General features: G+C 44.3%; 1 long non-coding RNA gene across 27 annotated transcripts in view; it reads left to right on the top strand.

Moving 5' to 3' along the window:
• LOC123613430 (uncharacterized) overlaps nt 1-18,117 on the top strand; it is a 463,022-nt gene that overhangs the window by 32,715 nt on the left and 412,190 nt on the right. Inside the window, exon 2 of one of the 27 annotated variants that reach the window (XR_012501559.1) lies at nt 12,125-12,498. The exons of the other annotated variants lie outside the window; for them this stretch is intronic. This is a non-coding gene — a long non-coding RNA (uncharacterized LOC123613430). The remainder of the gene's footprint in view (nt 1-12,124; nt 12,499-18,117) is intronic. 27 annotated transcript variants of the gene reach the window in all.

Raw genomic sequence — 18,117 nt, 5'->3', positions numbered from 1 at the left:
CAGTTTTGATTGGATTGTTTGCTTTTTTGATATTGCACTGTCTGAGCTGTTTGTGTATTTTGGAAATTACCTTGTTGGTCACATCATAAAAAAAGATTTGGTTTTATATGGACTTTTTTTTTCCCTGCTAGTATTTTTAGTAGCAAAAACAAAAATAAGAGTCCTCTGATTCTTCTGGTCCAGCTCCTGAGGAGGGCTGGCTGCCTCCCTGGCTTCCTCCTGGCCTGGCCCCCAGACTCTGTTGGGCTCATGTTCCTGCCCCTTGATCTTTGACACGTTTCTGTTGGGAGTGTAAGGACTGTTCCCTCTAAACTCTGTTATCAAGGAGAGAGTTTTGTGCTCAGGTGAATGACCAGCGGCCCAGGGAGAGCTGGGGCAGGGTTGGGGAGGGAGATTTTGGTCTCTACCATCTTCCAAGCCAGTGTCCGGGGCATGTATGGGTGTCTGATCTGGTTGCTCCCTTTAGCCCTGGGATTCTTACACGTGAACGAGCAGCAGCATCACCTGGGGCTTGTTGACACCACACTGCTGGTTGCCACACCTGTGTTTCCCATTCAGTTGGGTTGGGTAGGTCCCGAGAGTTTGCCTTTCTAACACGTTCTCAGGTAATGTTGACGCTGCAGGCCCAGGGACCATACTTTGAAAACCAGTGGCTTAGAGCTGTCCCCTGAGCTGTGGGGCTCCAGCTGAAACATATTTAATCTTACTTCCTGTAGTAGACTAATAGTCATGGAGTCCTCCCATCCCTGTATATGCATGCCCTTGAATGTGACTTTGCTGCTGGCCCAGCAGAGGTGGAGTCTCTTCCTCCACTGCCTAGAATCTTGGCTGACCTTGTGAATTACTTTGGCCAAATGAATGTGAGGGAGGCCACCTTGGGTGAATTCTAGAGCCCAGATCTCAAGAAACCTTGTGGCTTCCACCCTCGAGTTTTTGGGACACTGCTCTGAGACCATGATGGAAGGAGGCGGGGCTAGCCTACTGGAGGATGAGAGTCCACGTGAAGGATTGCTGAGGCCCCCAGCCAGTTGCCAGCACCGAAGCCAGACATGTGAGTGATGGCATCCTGACTTTTCTAGCTCAGTTGACTCTCTAGCTTGGGTTTCTCGGCGTTGTTGATATTTAGTCCCTATTTTGTAGCATCCCTGTCCTCTACCCACTAGATGAGAGGAACGCTTACCAATGATGGCTCCAGGCATCCCCAGATGTCCCCTGGTTGAGAACTGCTGCTCTCGCTGAACAAAGCCGCATAAGTGAGTTCGGGGGAACCAGCAGAGGAACCACCCAGCCAACCTAGAAAATCATAATAAGTAATGAATTGCTGTTGCCTTAAGCCGTTACATTTTGGGTGGTCTGTTTTGCAGGGATAACTGAGATGCCTCCTCTAGTAGTGTCTCCCAGAGCTTCTTTCTCTTTGTAAGCCTTAGCATCACATGCTGAGAATCCTAATTCTTTTTGTTGAAGTATTTGCTGTTTTTTCATTCCACTTTTTAAAAATTTAATTGAAGTCTAGTTGCTTTACAATGTTGTGTTAGTTTCTGGTGTACAGCATAGTGATTCAGTTACACATATATATACATTCTTTTCCATTATAGGTTTTCATTCTAATTTTGTATTTATTGTTTGGCCTTCCCATGGAGTGTTTGGACAGACATTTTAAAATCTATTCCTAGAAGAGAAAAATGAGGATCAAGATATTAAATAATTGCTCAAGGTCACAGAGTTCCTCAGAAAAGCCGGCCTTTCTGATTCCTAGCTCAGAATAACCCAGACCCTGAGGTCAGGCTCCCCAGTAGGAACCTTACAATAAACACCATCTTGGGCAAGTCACTTAATTTACCTGATCCTTGGTTTCTTCATCTATAAAATTAGGAAAGTAATATCACTTACCTAATGGGGTTTTAAATTTTTTAAAATAGGTTTTTTAACCTCATGGGTTCTTTTTTTATGAGGTTTTAGTGGGATAGTGCACAGGTTGGTAAACTTCTACTGTAACAGGTCAGATAGTAAATATTTTTGACTTTACAGACCACATGGTTTCTGTTATAACTGCTCACCTGCCGTTGTAGGTGGGAGCATCTACAGATGATATGAATGGGTGTGGCCACGTTCCATTAAGACTTTATTCCCAAAATTAGGTGATGGGTCAGATTTGGCCCACAGACCGTAGCTTGTCAACCCCTGTGATGAAGTTGGGAGAGATCTTGGTCTTTGTCCAATATAAGGGGAGCAACTGGTAAATGACAGCTATTATTATTATTATATTATTATTATTATTACCTTATTCCTTCAGCAGCCCTCTTTTGCTTTCCATTTTTTTACTTTCTCTTTCAGCATTGTTATTTTGTTCCATCTGTTGGGATGTGAAGAAAAATTCAGGTCCACTCTGGCCAACTGGGGTAGCCAAAGCCCAAGATGACCTGGTATTCTGGAAGGATGAGAGGCCAAGTGGGGAAATGCCGAGGCTCCCTGACCCTCCCACAATGAGTAGGGCTGACCTGGTCACCAATAAGGTATTTAGGAATGACCGTGTGTGACCTCTGGTGCTAGGTCATGAAAGACGTGATTTTTTCCTTGCTCTCTTTGGGATCACTTGCTCTGAGGGAAACTAGCTGCCATGTTGTGAGGACACTCAAGCAGCCCTGTGGTCTATGTGGTGAGTAACTAAGGCTTCTTGCCAACAGCCAGCTTGCAGTTGCCAACCATGTGAACAATCCTGAAAGTGAGTCTTCCAGCTCCAGTAAAGTTTTCAGATGTCTGAAACTGACTTCAGTCTCATGAGGGACCCCCAAGCCAGAATGACCCAGCTAAATTTTTCCCGTATTCCTGACCCACAGAAACTATATGAGATAATAAGTGTTCATTGTCTTCTAAGCTGCCAAGATTTGGGGTAATTTGTTACACAGCAATAGATAACTAATACACCACTGTCATAATTGAGAATTGACTGTATTAGCTGACTGCTGTTTGCTAGCATCAGAGTAGAAGCATGCTTTCAGGTGAGAGTTTGCTGATCACCTAATGTTTTGAGTGACAGAATAATTTGCAGAGCCATAGTCACTTGGCCACTAACTGCTTGATTTTGAGGGTCCCCTGACCTCTGGTGTTCTGACTCTAACCTGATCATCTAGTCACATCTCCCAGAAACTTCTCATGCAACCCACATTCTAACCACACCAAATTATTAAAACTGTTACTCATTATGCATGTATAATGATTATTAATTCGTATTAATCAAACTACCATTTATTGCATGCTTATAGTGTGCTGTGCATCCCTGTCTGTGTATTATTAAATTCCCCACATGGCCCTATGAAGAATGTATTAGCGTTAATTCCATTTTTCTCAGGTCAGGAAGCTACTTTGCCAAAGGTTACCGAGCTAGGGGCTGAGCTAGAATTTGAACACAGAGCACGCCTGACTTCCGAGTCCAGGCTGCCCAGACACTCTGCACTTTTTATTGCTTCTATCTCTTTGCTCATACTATTCCCTCTTCCAGCGTTCCCTTCCTCCTTCTCCAGCAGGTGAACACTGACTTACATTTCAGGACCCAGCTCAGATATCACCTCCCTGCTGACACCCTCCCCGACCTTCTTAGCTGGTAACACATATTTATTGAAGACCTGTGAAATGACAGTCACAGCTCCACAAGCTGAGATGCAGCAGTGAAAAGAAACCACACAAAACTCCAAAGAACAGCAGTGTTCCTGCATTTAAAAAGATAACATTCTGGTGGAAGAAAATGAACGAACAGACTCAAACTCATAAATAAGATCATTTTGGATGTAGAGTCCAGTGCTGTTCTGATGGATCGGTTTTGGGGGAGAAGGAAAGAGAAGAATGAAGGACATCTTAGCACTGAAGTGTTGGGCTTAAGTACCTAGTATGGTTTTCTGGGGTGGGGAAGACTTGAAGAAATCAAGTTTGTGTGTGTGTGAGTGAGGTGTGGGATTTAAGGCAGGAACTCAGTAGTTCTCTTTCGGTTGTGTTAAGTTTTAGATTCTTATAGACATTTAAGTTTCTGATGGGCAGTTGTCTTCTGGGTCTGGAGTTAAGTGGATCGACCTGGGTTGGAGATGTGATGTGGAATCCGTCAGTGTATACAGATGGTATTTAAAGCCATGGCAATGGATAAGATTAATCAGGGAGAGTGTAGAGAAAGAAAAGAGGGCTCAGGACCGGTCTTTTCTTTGCTCAAGTTAGTTTTCTCCTCCCCCTAACTCCATCACACCCTACTTTGGTACTTGTTGAAATGGTTTGTTCCTCAGTAGACTGGGAGTGTCTTGAGGGCAGCACCATGTCTTCTGTCTGCAGCAGCCACACTCACTGCAATGCCTGACCCTTGACAGGTTCTCACTAAGTGTTAACTTGTGTCCTATGATCATGTGGTTGAGGAACTGCTGTCTTCCTGGAGCTCTAGGTTTGCCATGGTCAAGTTCATGCTTCTGGCCTTCCGGGATATAGCTTCAGCTCAACCCTAAGGCAATCAGGTATCTGACACATCACTGCAGGAAAAGACAAGTGGTCACCAACCCCGTATGTGTGGCAGTCAGGAGGTGGGTGGCCAGAGCACTGAGCTCTGGCTCACAGGAGCTGCACTGAGTGATTTAGACCAGGACAGATAGGGAGAGCTCAAGAAGGAAGAATCATTCAAGATGGTGAGATGCGATAAAGCAGACCATTCTCCTAGAAAATCTGAGTATGTGTAATCGAACTGTGGTTTCAGCAAATCACTAGGGCTTGAACTGTGTTACAAGAGAAAACCAGAGAAGGGGAACAAAATATATCAATGGTGTTTATTTGAGGGGATATCGGAGTCTCAGGGAAATGAAGAGAAAAAATGAGGGAGCAGGGATTCAATTTTGTTGAGCTGCTAGTACCAGATACTTTATATACATTTTCTACTAAATTTTTCTCTTCTGTGTTGTACAGAAAGAAAGCAGAGGCTTAACGTCAGACAGCTAGCATTTGAACTCAGGTTTGTCTAGCTCTAGAAGCCACTAGGGAATGAAAGCTTGGGTGGCAGCATAGTGCAGTAGAAAGAGAACTGGGTTTGTAGACAAGGGACATGAGTTCTATTTTAGCAAATTGAAGTTGCATGCTTATTGTCTTCTGTTTTCCATTGTTGCTGATGGAAGGTCAGCTGTATGCCTGATTCCTGCTCCTTTTTTAAGGTAATCCATCTTTTTTCTTCCCTCTAGCTACTTTTAGGATTTTCTCTTCATCTTTGGTTTATCAGCAGTCTTTTTTTTTTTTTTTTCTTTTAACAGTGTGCCTAAGTGTGGGTCTCTTTTTATTTATCCTCCTTGGGATTTGTGAGGCTTCTTGAATCTGTGGTATGATGATGTCTTTCATCACCTTTGAAAAATTCTCAGCTGTTGTCTCTTCAGATCTTGCTTCTGACATTTTCCCCTTCTCTTCTCCCTGGGTCCTTAATAACACACGTTAGATCTCACTTACTTCTCTTGCGTTATCTTCTGTATTGCTCTCCTTTTGTCTTCCCTCCTGTATTCTGGTAATTTCTCCTCACCTAACATAGTTCACCATTAAAAATTTTTTTTAAATGTTTTTTCTTTTTTTTGGAGGGGAAGGAGGTAATTGGGTTTACTTATTTATTATTTAATGGCAGTACTGGGGATTGAACCCAGGACCTCTTGCATGCTAAGCGTGCGTTCTACCACTGAGCTGTACCCTCCCCCCTCACGACTTTTTTTTTTTAAACTTAAACTATCCTTTGAGTTGTTAATATTAGCTACTATATTTTTCAATTCTAACATATCTGTTTGGTTCTTTTTATAGTGTTCAGTTCTCTACCAAAATCCTCAGCCTTATGTTTTATTTCTTTTACTTCCTAGAATGTGGTAATCATAGTTACTTTAAGGTCTTTGGTAACACCAATATCGAGAGCTTCTGTGGGTCTGTTTCTATTGTTTGTTGATTTTCCATTTCTTTTTTTTTTTTTTTTGGTTTTGTTTCAGAAATACTGCATTGTATCCTTTGTACCTTAATTGTTTTTTTTTAATTGTGTTTTGGGCGTTGTTTTTGCAAAATTGCTTGCAGAATCTATTGGAGGCCTCCAATTACATTGTTTTCCTTCTAAGAAGGTTTGTGTTTGCTACTGCCAGGTTCCTGGGGCACCAACAATCAAGGATTACTTTAATCTAATTTCGGGGCTTTGGGATACTTACCGCTTAGCTGTAGTCTCTGCAAGGGCCTGTCTCCTTCTGGTTCACACTTCCTTGTAGAGACCACCCCTTTGGAGTTCCAATCCAAAGCAAGCCCCCATCCTACTCTTGGTGGGCTTCAGACCCCACCTCTGCCCCTTTTGCCTTTGGGGCTGTCAAAAGTGCCACTCAGCCTCTCAGCCACCACTCGCAGAGTTACCAAACGCCGCCAGGGTCTTAAAGCAGCTCAAAGAATGGCCTCACTGCTCTGAGCCTCCTTCTTCCCCTGCATCCTGGCTGGGAATTCTTCATTATTTTATTAGCTCTCTGATGCCTTGAAGCAGATTTTTGTTTGTTTGTTTGTTTGTTTTGCTATTTACTGTGAGTAATCATCCATTTTAGTAAAACCATAAACAAATGTTTACAAACAATAATAGCAACAAAGTGAGATGACAATGTCTTTCATTGGCTTTACCCCTTTTCTTTCTCAGAAGGTATTCTGGCAGACAGAATTCTTACAAAGAAACCACGTCTGAAAAAAAAAGCTTATATAGCTTTTCTTTCAGTTTATTTTACCTTTGCATGCTTTTGTGACAAATCCTCACATCTGAGGCAGAGCAATCCCTATTTAGGACTAATAGTAATAATAATAAAAAAATTTACATTGACCAATAAGAGGGGCAGGGTAATTTTGTTACTGCCTGTGAGTGTAATAATCTTTCAGTTTTAAATGGGCCAGGGAAAGTAAAAGACAGAGCTTAAGGTAAAAGCATGTGCTTGGCAAGCACGAGGTCCTAGGTTCAATCCCCAGTACCTTCCTTAAAAAAACAGTTAAATAAATAAACCTAATCTCCCTCCACCAAAAAAAAAAAAAAAAAAAAAAAAAAAAGCTGAGCTTAGTCATGTTCCTCTTCTTTATTCCAAGAAAATTCGTGAATTTCTTCCGTTTGTTCAATTAAGAATTTGTTCTGCAGGTTTTGTGTTTGTCCTCAGCAGAATGGCAGTTGGTGTGAACTACCTGGTTGGCTGTAGCTGGTAACGGGAGTTCAGGCTTCCAGATTTTAGCTCTAGTCTCAGCTCTGTCACAAAGTACTTGTAGGACCGCGGGTCCCCTGGGCTTTCCTTTCCTCATTAGTTAAAAGAGAACAATAGCCGTGGGCTTACTTGCCTCCCAGATTACTGTGGGGGCAGATGAGATAAACTACCTGGAAACATGCGACCCAATATAAAGGCAACGTGCTAAGGTTCATTTCCCCCTGATCCTCATCCCGGAGTTTCCAGAGGCATCTGAACTCTTTGGGAAGGAGGGCACCCGCTGACTCCAGGCCTGGGCTGGTGGTGCCAAAGCAGTTTGCATCAGGCAGTCCCTCTGTGACTTCCCAAACATCAGACCAGTTAGTGGTACCCGGTTCATTACAGCAGTCAAATCTAAAATCTGAATCATCAGATGAGTTTTTACTATATTTTTCCTCACTCCTTTAAAAAAATAATTTAAAAAATAATTGCATTTTAGGATTATTTCTTTCCTTTTGTTTTTATCCCTAATAACTTTCCCCACAGTGGGCAGCAGCAAGGAACCGGGACTCAGCTAAGAGCAAGCCTCCAAGCCTTGCCCTCCCTGGGCCAGCCAGGCCTGCTGCCCGCAGGGGCCCCTCTCGGGTCTCACTCTTATTTTGGCCTTTGTGAACTGTGCAGAACCAGGGCTGACCCTGCCGATCTGTGGATGTGTGGCCAAGACAGGTCCCAGTGTCCTGCCGGGGCTGTGCGTGTGAGGGGAATCTGTGATGCAATGTGATGGCATTTGTGACAGGGTGAGGGAACGAGATTGCTGGCTGGGGCTTCAAGGGGTGCGATTAGATTACAGCCGGAGTTGCCTGTCTGGCAGAGATGGAAGAGCTGGTCTTGTTGATTTCATACGCAGCGGACCCCACATTTACATACTGGCCAGTGGGCTATAGCCCAACGGCCCAGAGCCGAGAAGCTGATTCCACGGTGAGGCTGCTCCCTGCCTTTGCTTTTGAACCTTTGCTCCTTTTCCTTCTCTGGCTTTCTTTTTCTGAGCCCATGTGTCTCCCCAGTGGTGAAATGTCTGGGGAGAGAGGTTGTCAACCCCCTGGGATCTTGTCAGTCTCAGCTCATGTTCTTGCTCCCTCTGCTCCCAGCCCCTCGTGGCTTTCTGTGCATGAGGAAGTCCTTGTAGAGGCAGGGGTTAGTGAGACTTGATGCAAAGACCTTGGGCCCGGGTGTCAGCAGATCTGAGCTTTGCTTGACCACATTGAGCTGGGTGACCTTGGATGAGCTATTTAACCTCTCTGAGGCTCGGTTTTCTCATCTGTGAAATGGACAGCAGTGTGATAGCCATCTCTGATATGCTACATTGTCCTGTCTCTAATGTAATTTCTGGAACATTGTATGCATTCAACAAATGTCATTTCCCTTTATTCTCTTGTTATGTTGGGGTTTGTTTTCTGTTAACTATGTAAGGAAGACCTTTTCAATGAGGAGTAAGAGATTCGGATAGTTAGGGTACACTGTAGTTACAATCCCAAATGTCATCTTTGATGTCAGTCTTCGGGTGGCTGTTACCAAGGGTCTTTAAGTGGATGAGCAGTATCTGGACCCAGGCTGAAGCTGACCGGATGCGGAAGGGACTCCCGATGGGGCCTCATGGATTCACCGGGGGGTTGCCCTCTGTTTAGGGGCCTCCTGGCCTTCCACATGCTCACTGTGAAGCTCTGTCCCTCTCTCTGATTCTTTGTGTGGGTCCCCCTTTTGGGACAGGAATCTCGAGAGTGGAAATGGGTTATCTGTCACCAAGTCAGACATTTGTACATATTTTTAAATTTTTTTTTCTTTTTAAAAATTAATACACTACGGGTGTAAGGGTACAGCTCGTACAGCTCAGTGGTAGAGCGTGCGGTTAGCATGTGCGAGGTCCTGGGTTCAATTCCCAGTATCTCCATTAAAAAATTTTTTTAAAGTGTTTTTTAATTAAAAAGATTAATACACTAATGTAGAGTTTCCTACAAACGTCAGTTGTTTGCCACAACTAGGCAGAATTTTTTTTATTTAATACTTTATCATTTTTTCTTTTTTTTTAAGCTTTTAAAAATAGTTTTTGTTTTTATCTTTGGAGGGGGGAGGTGATTAGGTTGGTTGGTTTGTTTGTTTACTTACTTACTGGAGGTACTGGGGATTGAACCTAGGACCTTGTGCATGCTAAGCCATGTGCTCTACCACTGAGCTACACCCTCCCCCATTATTATTTTTTATTTAATATTTTAATTCGACTCTCTTACAGTTTTAACTTGAAACCTTTTTCCGGCCTTCACCGAAGCAGTCATGTGCGAGATGTCCTGGGTCTCCTTTGTGCACAGGTGGCTGTCAGGCCCCATGTTCCTTCTTTAGAAAGCACAGAAATTGGGATGAAACCCATGGGGCGATGAGCTCATGAGAAAGAAGAAAAAGAAACTACAATTTTACGAAGGCACAAAAAGCGTGGAAAATATTTAGGTGTGTGGTTCTGTCATCTTTCTTTGGGTATATTTTACATGACTGAGATTGCATAATACGCAATTTTTCCTGCTTGGTGTAAAATCGTAAGCATTTCCCTGTGTCTTCCAAATACTCTTTTCAAATTTGATCTTGGTGGCCGAGCTTCCTGTGGTGGCCCGGGTGGCCTGTCGGCCTCACAGTCGCCTCTTTTGACAGGGTCTCCATCTCCCGTGGGCGAGGTGGGCAAACCTTCCATCTGCTCCGTCCGCTGCCTTGAGCTGAGGGATCAGGGGTTTGTGCAGCTCAAGGCTTGCTGTTCACTGAAATATTTGTGGCTGGTCTCACAATTGTATTAGGGAGAAAGGACACAGTGACTGTCTTCCATGGTGACAATATGAAAGTCTGTGTGATAAAGTGACATGAAACTCCAAAGAGGGAGAGGGTGTATAGCTCATGCACGAAATCCTGGGTTCAATCCCCAGTATCCCTTTTAAAAATGAATAAATTAACAAACCTAATTACCTCCCCCCCCCCGAAAAAACTCCTCCAAACAAAAATAATGTTATTCATAATGAGGTGGGTTCTCCAACCAAGAGGACCAGAGAACAAGCCCCTCGGAACCTAGCCAGAAGTCTTGTTTGCAGTCACCCCAGGACTGTGCAGAGATGACAAGTGGTTCCACTTCCCATTCCTTCTGGTTTGTAATCTCTCCTCTTCCTGGGTAAGCAGAGAATGGTAGTGATGCTTCCATAAGGAATCAAATGTCTTGGGTGCTCACCAGGGACGTATTTGTGAGGTCTGGCCCCCATCCTTGCTTCGGAGCCCCTCTGTGGCCTCAGCCCATCAGTCTCCATTCCCAGTGGCCCAGACCAAGCTGACTCCAGGGCTGCCAGGCTCTGTCTGCAGTGGTGTCTGAGCGAGAGAGTGCCTCACGATTGTCAGAAGGGATCTGAGTGCCCAGGGCCCTTCAGAAGCACAGCTGGGAAGCTGGGACAAACCACAGAGAGTGTGAGGACAGACATGACTGGCGGCTGGGGATGGCTTGTCCGTCAACCGGAGAATCAAGGCACACTCTGAACAGGGCAGGGGAGCCCTGAGCTGTTTGCACCATCTCATCCAGACCTAATTAAACGTGCTGCTTGAACAGAATGACTGAGGACAGACAGCAGGCCCGGCAGCTTCTCCCAGACAGTTGATGGTCGCCACGGGGGAGGTGGCCGCATTGTTTGGAACCTCAGCAGTAACCACTGGGTGCAGCCAGCACATCAGAAATGAATTCAAGAGCCCGGGGTTGGCGGCCACAGATTGACCACCCTGGTGCTCAGGACCAGAATGTGGGAGGAACATGGGAGAGGCTCGACCTCCCAGACTGGGGGAACCACAGTGACACCAGGGGTGATAATCATACCCAGAAGCTAAAAAAACCAAAAACCAAAAACCCAAACTTGGACGATTCCATGTGTATCATCACATGAGACCAGGAGCCCAGTTACAACTAAGACCGGATACCAGGTTCACGTTGCTACAAGCTCAGGATTTTCATGGTGCTTCTAGAAAAAAAAAAAATCATCTCTTCCCAGGCAGGGTGGCGATTCGAGGTATTTTTCATCAGGTCTCTGTCCTCCAGTTGCTCCCCGCTCCCCCAGCTTTGTGCTGGCTTACATGCTCAGCCCAGGCCACCCAGGGGCAGCGGGCTGCTGGAGGGGGAGCCCCGGCAGCTGCTCCCTCCAAATTCTCCGGGATTCCAGGCCGGGCGCTGGGTGATTACACTGCTGTTATCTGGGATTAGCTATTTTCGCTCCCTGTATTTATATCATGGAAGCTGCAGCGTGATGCAGCCAGATGCCAACACAGGCAAACTGTGCCTTCCTGCTGGACCCACCTGCTGTTCTGCTCACGCGTGGCAAGGTGGCAGTTGGTAGGGACTGGACCTGCCAAACCCTCTGTCCCCTGCCCCCCTGCCCCAAACGTCCTGAGATGTGAACTGAGACATGGGGAGAGAGGCTGGACTCAAGGGTAGCTGGCGAAGGCTGGACCCAGGCTTCAGGGGGAGGTGGGGGCAGGGGGAGGTTGGCAGCATTCCCTGCAGAAGACGCCTGTCACTGTCCTAATCCCCTGAAGTCTTCGAGTCTAGGAAGTCGCCTGCCTGCCTCCGAGCCCGTCCCACTCCCACCCATGTGTCCTTCCTTCGTAGAATGTGAGGAGTGCTGAAGGACCCTCGTTTTAGGCTGCCCGAAAAAGCGCCAAGTGCTCATGAGTCCCAAACTTAAGTGCAGGGGGATTAAAAGGCCCTTCTCTGTTTAACCTGGTCCATCTTTGTTTCCACACCACCCCCTGCCCTCCACCCCCCACCCCGCATTCCCACTCCTGCTTCCCCGGCCTTGGAGGAGGTGGGGAGGTCCTGGCTTGTCAGCTCTTCCTTCCGGAAATGAGAGGTTTTTCAAAAGTATGTTGTATCTCACTAGGTTTGGACTCAGTGACCTCGGCAAGTGACTTGAAAAGGCAGTCTGTCATTCAGCAATGGGAAGCACGCCCGGTCCTGGTGCTTGGTGAGGGGGCTTCTGCCTGGTGCCCGGCGGCGGCGGGTTGCTTGCAGACTCATGCCCTCTCCTGGGTGAAAGGGGACAACACCTTGGCTGCTCACGACCCGGTCAGGAAGATGCTCTGGATGGAGCCGGATGGGATTCTGCCCTCCTGGGATTCACCGGGAAAAACAGTACATTCATCCCAGCCTCCCATTTGCCCCTCCCGGGCAGCTTCGCCTCTGTCCATGCTTCTCTGCCCAGGCCCGCCTCTCGGGGTGGGGATCTCAGGGGTGGCAATGAATTATCCCTCCCAGGTACGTATTAAAACATTAAAAAAAAAAAAAGAATACCCAAATGTAGAGTTTCCTAAACCTTGTTTTCCATAGCCGGGTAAGAGAAATAATGTATAAATAAAGATATATAAAGGTAAACATATTAAGTTAAACAATACATTTATTGATACAACGTTTTTATTGAAGCAGGTATTTTTTTTAACTTGGGAACTCCATAATATCCAAGAAATCATGGCTGTGAGACCCTCATTGTATTTTGTCTTAATATACTTTAAAGTCAATACTTAATAATTTTTAGAAATCCAGGCAATACCATGCATTGGAAAATGCTGGCTGAACTCAAAGGAAGATGGAAAAATGTGGGAAATTCATGGAGCCATGGTGGGCTGGCATGGAAGGGGAGAGGAGGGGGATGTACCTGGATGAGGGCTTATTGGTGGGTATGGGCTGTGGGGAAACCTGAGGTAGGGGTGGCAAAGGAGACACTTCTTGATTGACATAAAGTAGAGCAGCATCTTGTCTGGGGAACAGTCATTCCTTAGGGTGAAAGGAGAAATACAATTCAAGCTCCAACCCACTCGTGGAAAGGCTCTGCCTTTGCTGTGCCAGTCTCTACCTGGAATGGTGACTTCCCAGCTCAGCTACACAGAGACCAGAGATACTCAGGGGAGCAAGCTGAACAGAGGCAGAAGAAAAGGAAGCATCAAGGCCTGGGGCTAAGGAATTCCAAGCAGAGGAACAAAAAATCCAATTCGGCCTTTATTCTGACCCTCCCCAGTCAGAGTCACTCTTACAGGTGAAGGCGCTCAGACACCTTGGGTGTGCGTCTGAAGAGAGGAGGGTGGTACTATCTCTCCCTCCCCTGTCCTATCCCCTCTCCTATTGTATGGAAAAATTACAAGCTCATTGTTGTCATTTTGGGGAACAAAGAAGCGGAAGAAAAAATAATTTCTCCAATTGACAAAAAGCACTACAGATTTTTGGGTGTGGGGTCTTTCCTTTCATTTCCTATGCGTATTTTTCACATGGTTGAAACCACACTGTATTTCTGATCTGATTCTTCCACTTAATATAAAATCAGAAGCATTTCCCCATGTCATGGAATACTTTTTACAAATTTAAAGCTAAGTTTCCTGTTTCTGTGCATTAAGGGTTCCTTGGTTTTTTTTTTTTTAAACTGTTATAAATAATGCTGAAATTAATATCTTTGGTCACATAGCACCATTTCTAGTTATTTTCTAAGAATAGATTCCCAGAAGTGGTACCAGTGTAGAGTGTTGGGTGTAGAATATAGAAAATTATGTTTTGAGTGAATAAGAAGCAAGTATAAGCATTTATCAGTTATATGTGCATAAAAGAATTACTGAAGAGGCCACAGGAAACCAAAAACAGTCTTTACCTGGGGGCTGAGAGTGGGGTGGGATCTGGCTAGGTGAGTTCAGCATCAAGGGAGACCTCTCATAATACATACTTTTGCATATTTTGAGTTTTGGGTCTTGTGTGTGTATATAAAAATTAATTAAGAACAAACTTCAGTTGCTGCTTGATTGTAGAAGTGAAGCAGGGAGTTTCTCTCTAACTGGCTCTCGTGTTTTCCTGTCACATCCAGCGCCAGGCGCTCCCAGTCAGCACGTGGGTGAGGCAGGCTGTGGGCTCTCAGTAGCTGGGCCATGGGGCGGGAGGGGCAGCCCTGCTCTACTGTGTCATGTGGGGCCTCAGATTCCTTCTGTCTTGTTGGTCATCGTGTCTGTGAACCAGCCTGTGTGATGGGGGAAAGAGAAAGGAAGTGGACGGTAGGCAGCCTTCTTTTGAGGAAGTGACGTGGAAGTGGCATGCTCCACATCTTCTCACAGTCGTTGTGAGCACTGGGTTGGGGCCACCCCTTGCTGCAAAGGAGGATGGGAAATGTGGTCTTTACCTGGGCAGTCAGGTCCTGGGTTCAATCCCCTGTACCTCCATTGAAATAAATAAACCTAATTACCCCCCACCCCTTACAATAAAAAAAAAGTGAAAAAAAGGTGGGTGGGTATAGCTCAAGTGGTAGGGTTCATGCTTAGCATACACAAAGTCCTGGGCTCAATCCTCAGTACCTCCTCTAAAAATAAATAAGTAAATCTAATTATCACCGCCCCCAAATAAAAAACGTTTTTAAAAAAGTTAAAAAAATAATTTAAAAAAACCCAAAACAACTACTGGGTAGCAATGTTATTATTATAATGGTATTATCTCCATTTTTTTTTATAATTGTCCCTCAATGAAATACTTCTCTTGGGTGACCAGTAACTCATAATAGCCAATTACTGAATTTGGCAGCTTTATCAGAGGGTAGACTTTTCACATATTTTACTGGATGCTGGGTGCTGGGTGGGTGGGTGACAAAAGAAGTAGAGGACACAGTCCCTGCCTCCTAGAAGAAACAAAGGTGACATTCAGATGGAGCAGGAGGTGAGAGAGGGGATCTCCCATTTATTTATCCACGAAGACATTATGCCCTTTTTATGTACTAGGTAGAAATTACCGACGCTGAAGAAACTGAGGCCAGAGAAGGGAAAGAACTCACACAAGGTCATTCAGCCTGGAAATGGCAGACCCACATCAAACCATGTCTTGAGTTCAAAACTAGTGCACTTCAGATAATTAAAAAATTTTTGTCAAAATTGTCTTGCCCTCTCTGTCCCCCCAGGCTACTCAACTAATGCTGAGGCCTTCTCCCAGAAAGAACATCTTTCAGCCCAGCTAGCTATTTATCCTGGAATTTACTTCCATGTTTCTAAATAGGATGCATATTAAGCTATCTCTCTCTTTCTCTTTTTTTTTTTTTTTTTTTTGTGGGGGAGGTAATTAATGGAGGAACTGGGGATTGAACCCAGGACCTTGTGCGTGCTAAGTGTGCACTCTACCACTGAGCTGTACCCTCCCCCAAGCTATCTCTTGGTTCATCAATTTGACCATTATTGCTTGACTTCCAATCATGGCCAATGAAGATTTTAGCTGACTTACACCTTCTCTTTCTCCTTTCTTGCAATATAATTATCTAAATATTTTATAAACACCTTATTCAGTATTTACATTTTATGACTTTGTAAGCAGTGATCACTATTGTGTCTGTTAGTCTACTGTAATTAAATTTCCTTTCTTGTGCAATATTTTTGTTTGTTTAGTTTTCTTTGAATATCTGGCCAGTCATGCTCCGCTCTTCAACAGACCTGTAAACCTCTCCATGTAACTTTTTATATGGTCAGACCTATCAGGCAATTCTTCAGCTCAGTATTTATCTCAGAGCCTTCCCTCCTACTCTTTAAGCTTTCTGCACAGCTGTTGGTAGCCCTGGCATTTCCCTTCCCTCCTTCCTGGGATGTCTGTTTGCCTTTGTGTATGTGTTGATTCTTCTCCTCCTTGAGCCTTTGCCTTCCTTGTTTCCTTGGAGAATATCCTTTAGTAGTTTTCTCAGAAAGGGTGTACAAGAGGTGAATTCTTCAGATCTCTCATGCTTAAAGTTCTTAATTTTAATCTTTTCACTTACAGTCTGGCCAGATATAGAGGTTGAAATTAATTTTTTCCTAAGGTTTTTGAAGTCATTCTCCATTTTCCTCTAGCTGTTGAGAAGCTGGCTATCATTTCATTTCTTGATCTGTTTGTGTGTGCCTTGGTTTTTTTCCTCTGTGGATGCTGTCAGCATCTTTTCTTTATCCTTACTGTTCTGCAGTTTCAGAATGATGTTCCTTGGTAGAGTTATCTCATTCATTGCACTGAGAACTTTGAGGGCTTTTAAAATCCAGAGACTTACGTCCTATCATTTTTGTGAAATTCTTAATGTTATTTTTATGATCATTTTCCTTTCATCATTATATCTGTCCTCATTTTCTGGAACACTTATTATTTGGATTTTCAAGTTAGGCTTCCTGAATTGATTCTCTAATTTCATTTTAATCTTTTCTTATCTTTTGCCATCTCTTTGACTTTTTATTGAGGGAGAGGGTGTTTTGGGGAGACACACAACTTAATCTCCTAATCCTTTTATTGAAAGGTTTACTTATTTCAGCAATAATTAAATAAAAAAACTTATTCTAAGAAGTTCTTGTTCTTTGGCTTCTCCTTTTGAGTGATATGCTACACTTGCTTCATGGGAACAATATCTTCTCTCATCATGCAGAGCATATTAATGACAATTATTTAAAATTTCCTTCTGAGCCCTGCATTATCTCTGCTCCAAGTTTCTTTAATTTGTCTTTGTATGTTTTGGTCTCTGTCTTTCATGGTCAAGATGTTCTTCAAGATTCTGGCCTTTCAGTTCTTTTTTTTTCCCCCCCTGCTTTAGAGTCTGTGTTGTCTGATTTCAAAATGAGCGTATGCTGTTTCCCACCCACCTGCAAAACTGGGGAGGGGGCAGCACTCGAAGTGGTAAGAAAGAACAGCCTCTTTCACTATCAGTTCATATTTAAATCAGAAAAAGCTGACTGGAAGTTCTGTGTTCTCTTTTTGAAAAAAATTGAGATATAATTTCCCCTGCTACAAAATTCATCCCTTAAAGTGTGCAATTCAGTTTTTTTTTTTCAGTATATTTACAAGGTTGTACAACCATCACCACTACTTAATTCTAGAATATTTTCATCAGCCCAAGGGGAAGCCCTGACCCCATTAGCAGTCACTCCTCACTCCATTCTCCCACACCCACTAGTGTACGCTCTGTCTCTGTACATCTGCCTGTTCTGGGCATTTTATATAAATAGAATCATACAATACATAGCCTTTTGTGTCTGGCTTCTCTCACTTAGCACAATGTCTTCAAGTTTCATCCATATGGTAGCATGAATCGGTACTTCATTTTTAATAAGCTGAATAATATTCCATTGGGTGGATGTACAACTTCCCATTTATCTGTGCATCAGTTGATGGACTCTGTGTAGTCTTGAAAGAGATTTTTCAAAGATTTCTTTCTTTTTCTTTTCCCCAAAGATTTTCTGTTTTCATTCGCTGTTCAGATCTAATGTGAGAACTTGATGCTTGCTATTCCTGAGCCTTCTGAGGTGGGGGGGTAGTTCTGTAGAACAAATGGTAGGTCTACCCCGCCAGCCCTGCAGAGACCTGAGCTTGTCTTCCTTCCTCTCCTCCGGGTCATTTATACTTCTCTGTGTACTTGAGTTTTCCTATACTGGGTTACAGATGTCTCTTGTTTCACTGAAGATGCAGTTTGTGTATGTTTCTTCTTTTGGTCCTTGTGTGATTTCTCAGAAGAAAATCTTTGTTCCTCCATCTTGAAACTGGACGTCCACCAACACACCTCTCATTAGTCTGTGCAGCTTCATTTAAGGTACAGGATGTGGATCGGATGATAAATGCTGGTCCTTCATTTAATCAATTCATTCAACAAATACCCCTTGATCACCTACTCTATCTGGGCACGGTGGAGCTGGGTCCTGGGGAGTGGGAACAGTAAGAGACGCATCGCTACCCGCAAGGGACTCTCACGTTAGGGAGAGATCTAGGTAAGTCGGGGGACAATGGCAATGCAGAGCTCAGTCCTGAGGTGGTGAAGGCAGAGGAGGAGAGCGCACGGGGAGGAGCATTTGGCCTAGCCTGGGAATAAAGCTTTAAGTTTCCAGAACACTTCCACCCATTCAAAAGAATCCTCATCAGAGA

Source organism: Camelus bactrianus, chromosome 22 (assembly GCF_048773025.1).
Source record: "Camelus bactrianus isolate YW-2024 breed Bactrian camel chromosome 22, ASM4877302v1, whole genome shotgun sequence".
Taxonomy (NCBI): Eukaryota; Metazoa; Chordata; class Mammalia; order Artiodactyla; family Camelidae; genus Camelus; species Camelus bactrianus.
The sequence above is the reverse complement of the archived record's forward strand: the minus strand, read 5'-3'. Positions and strand labels throughout refer to the sequence as shown.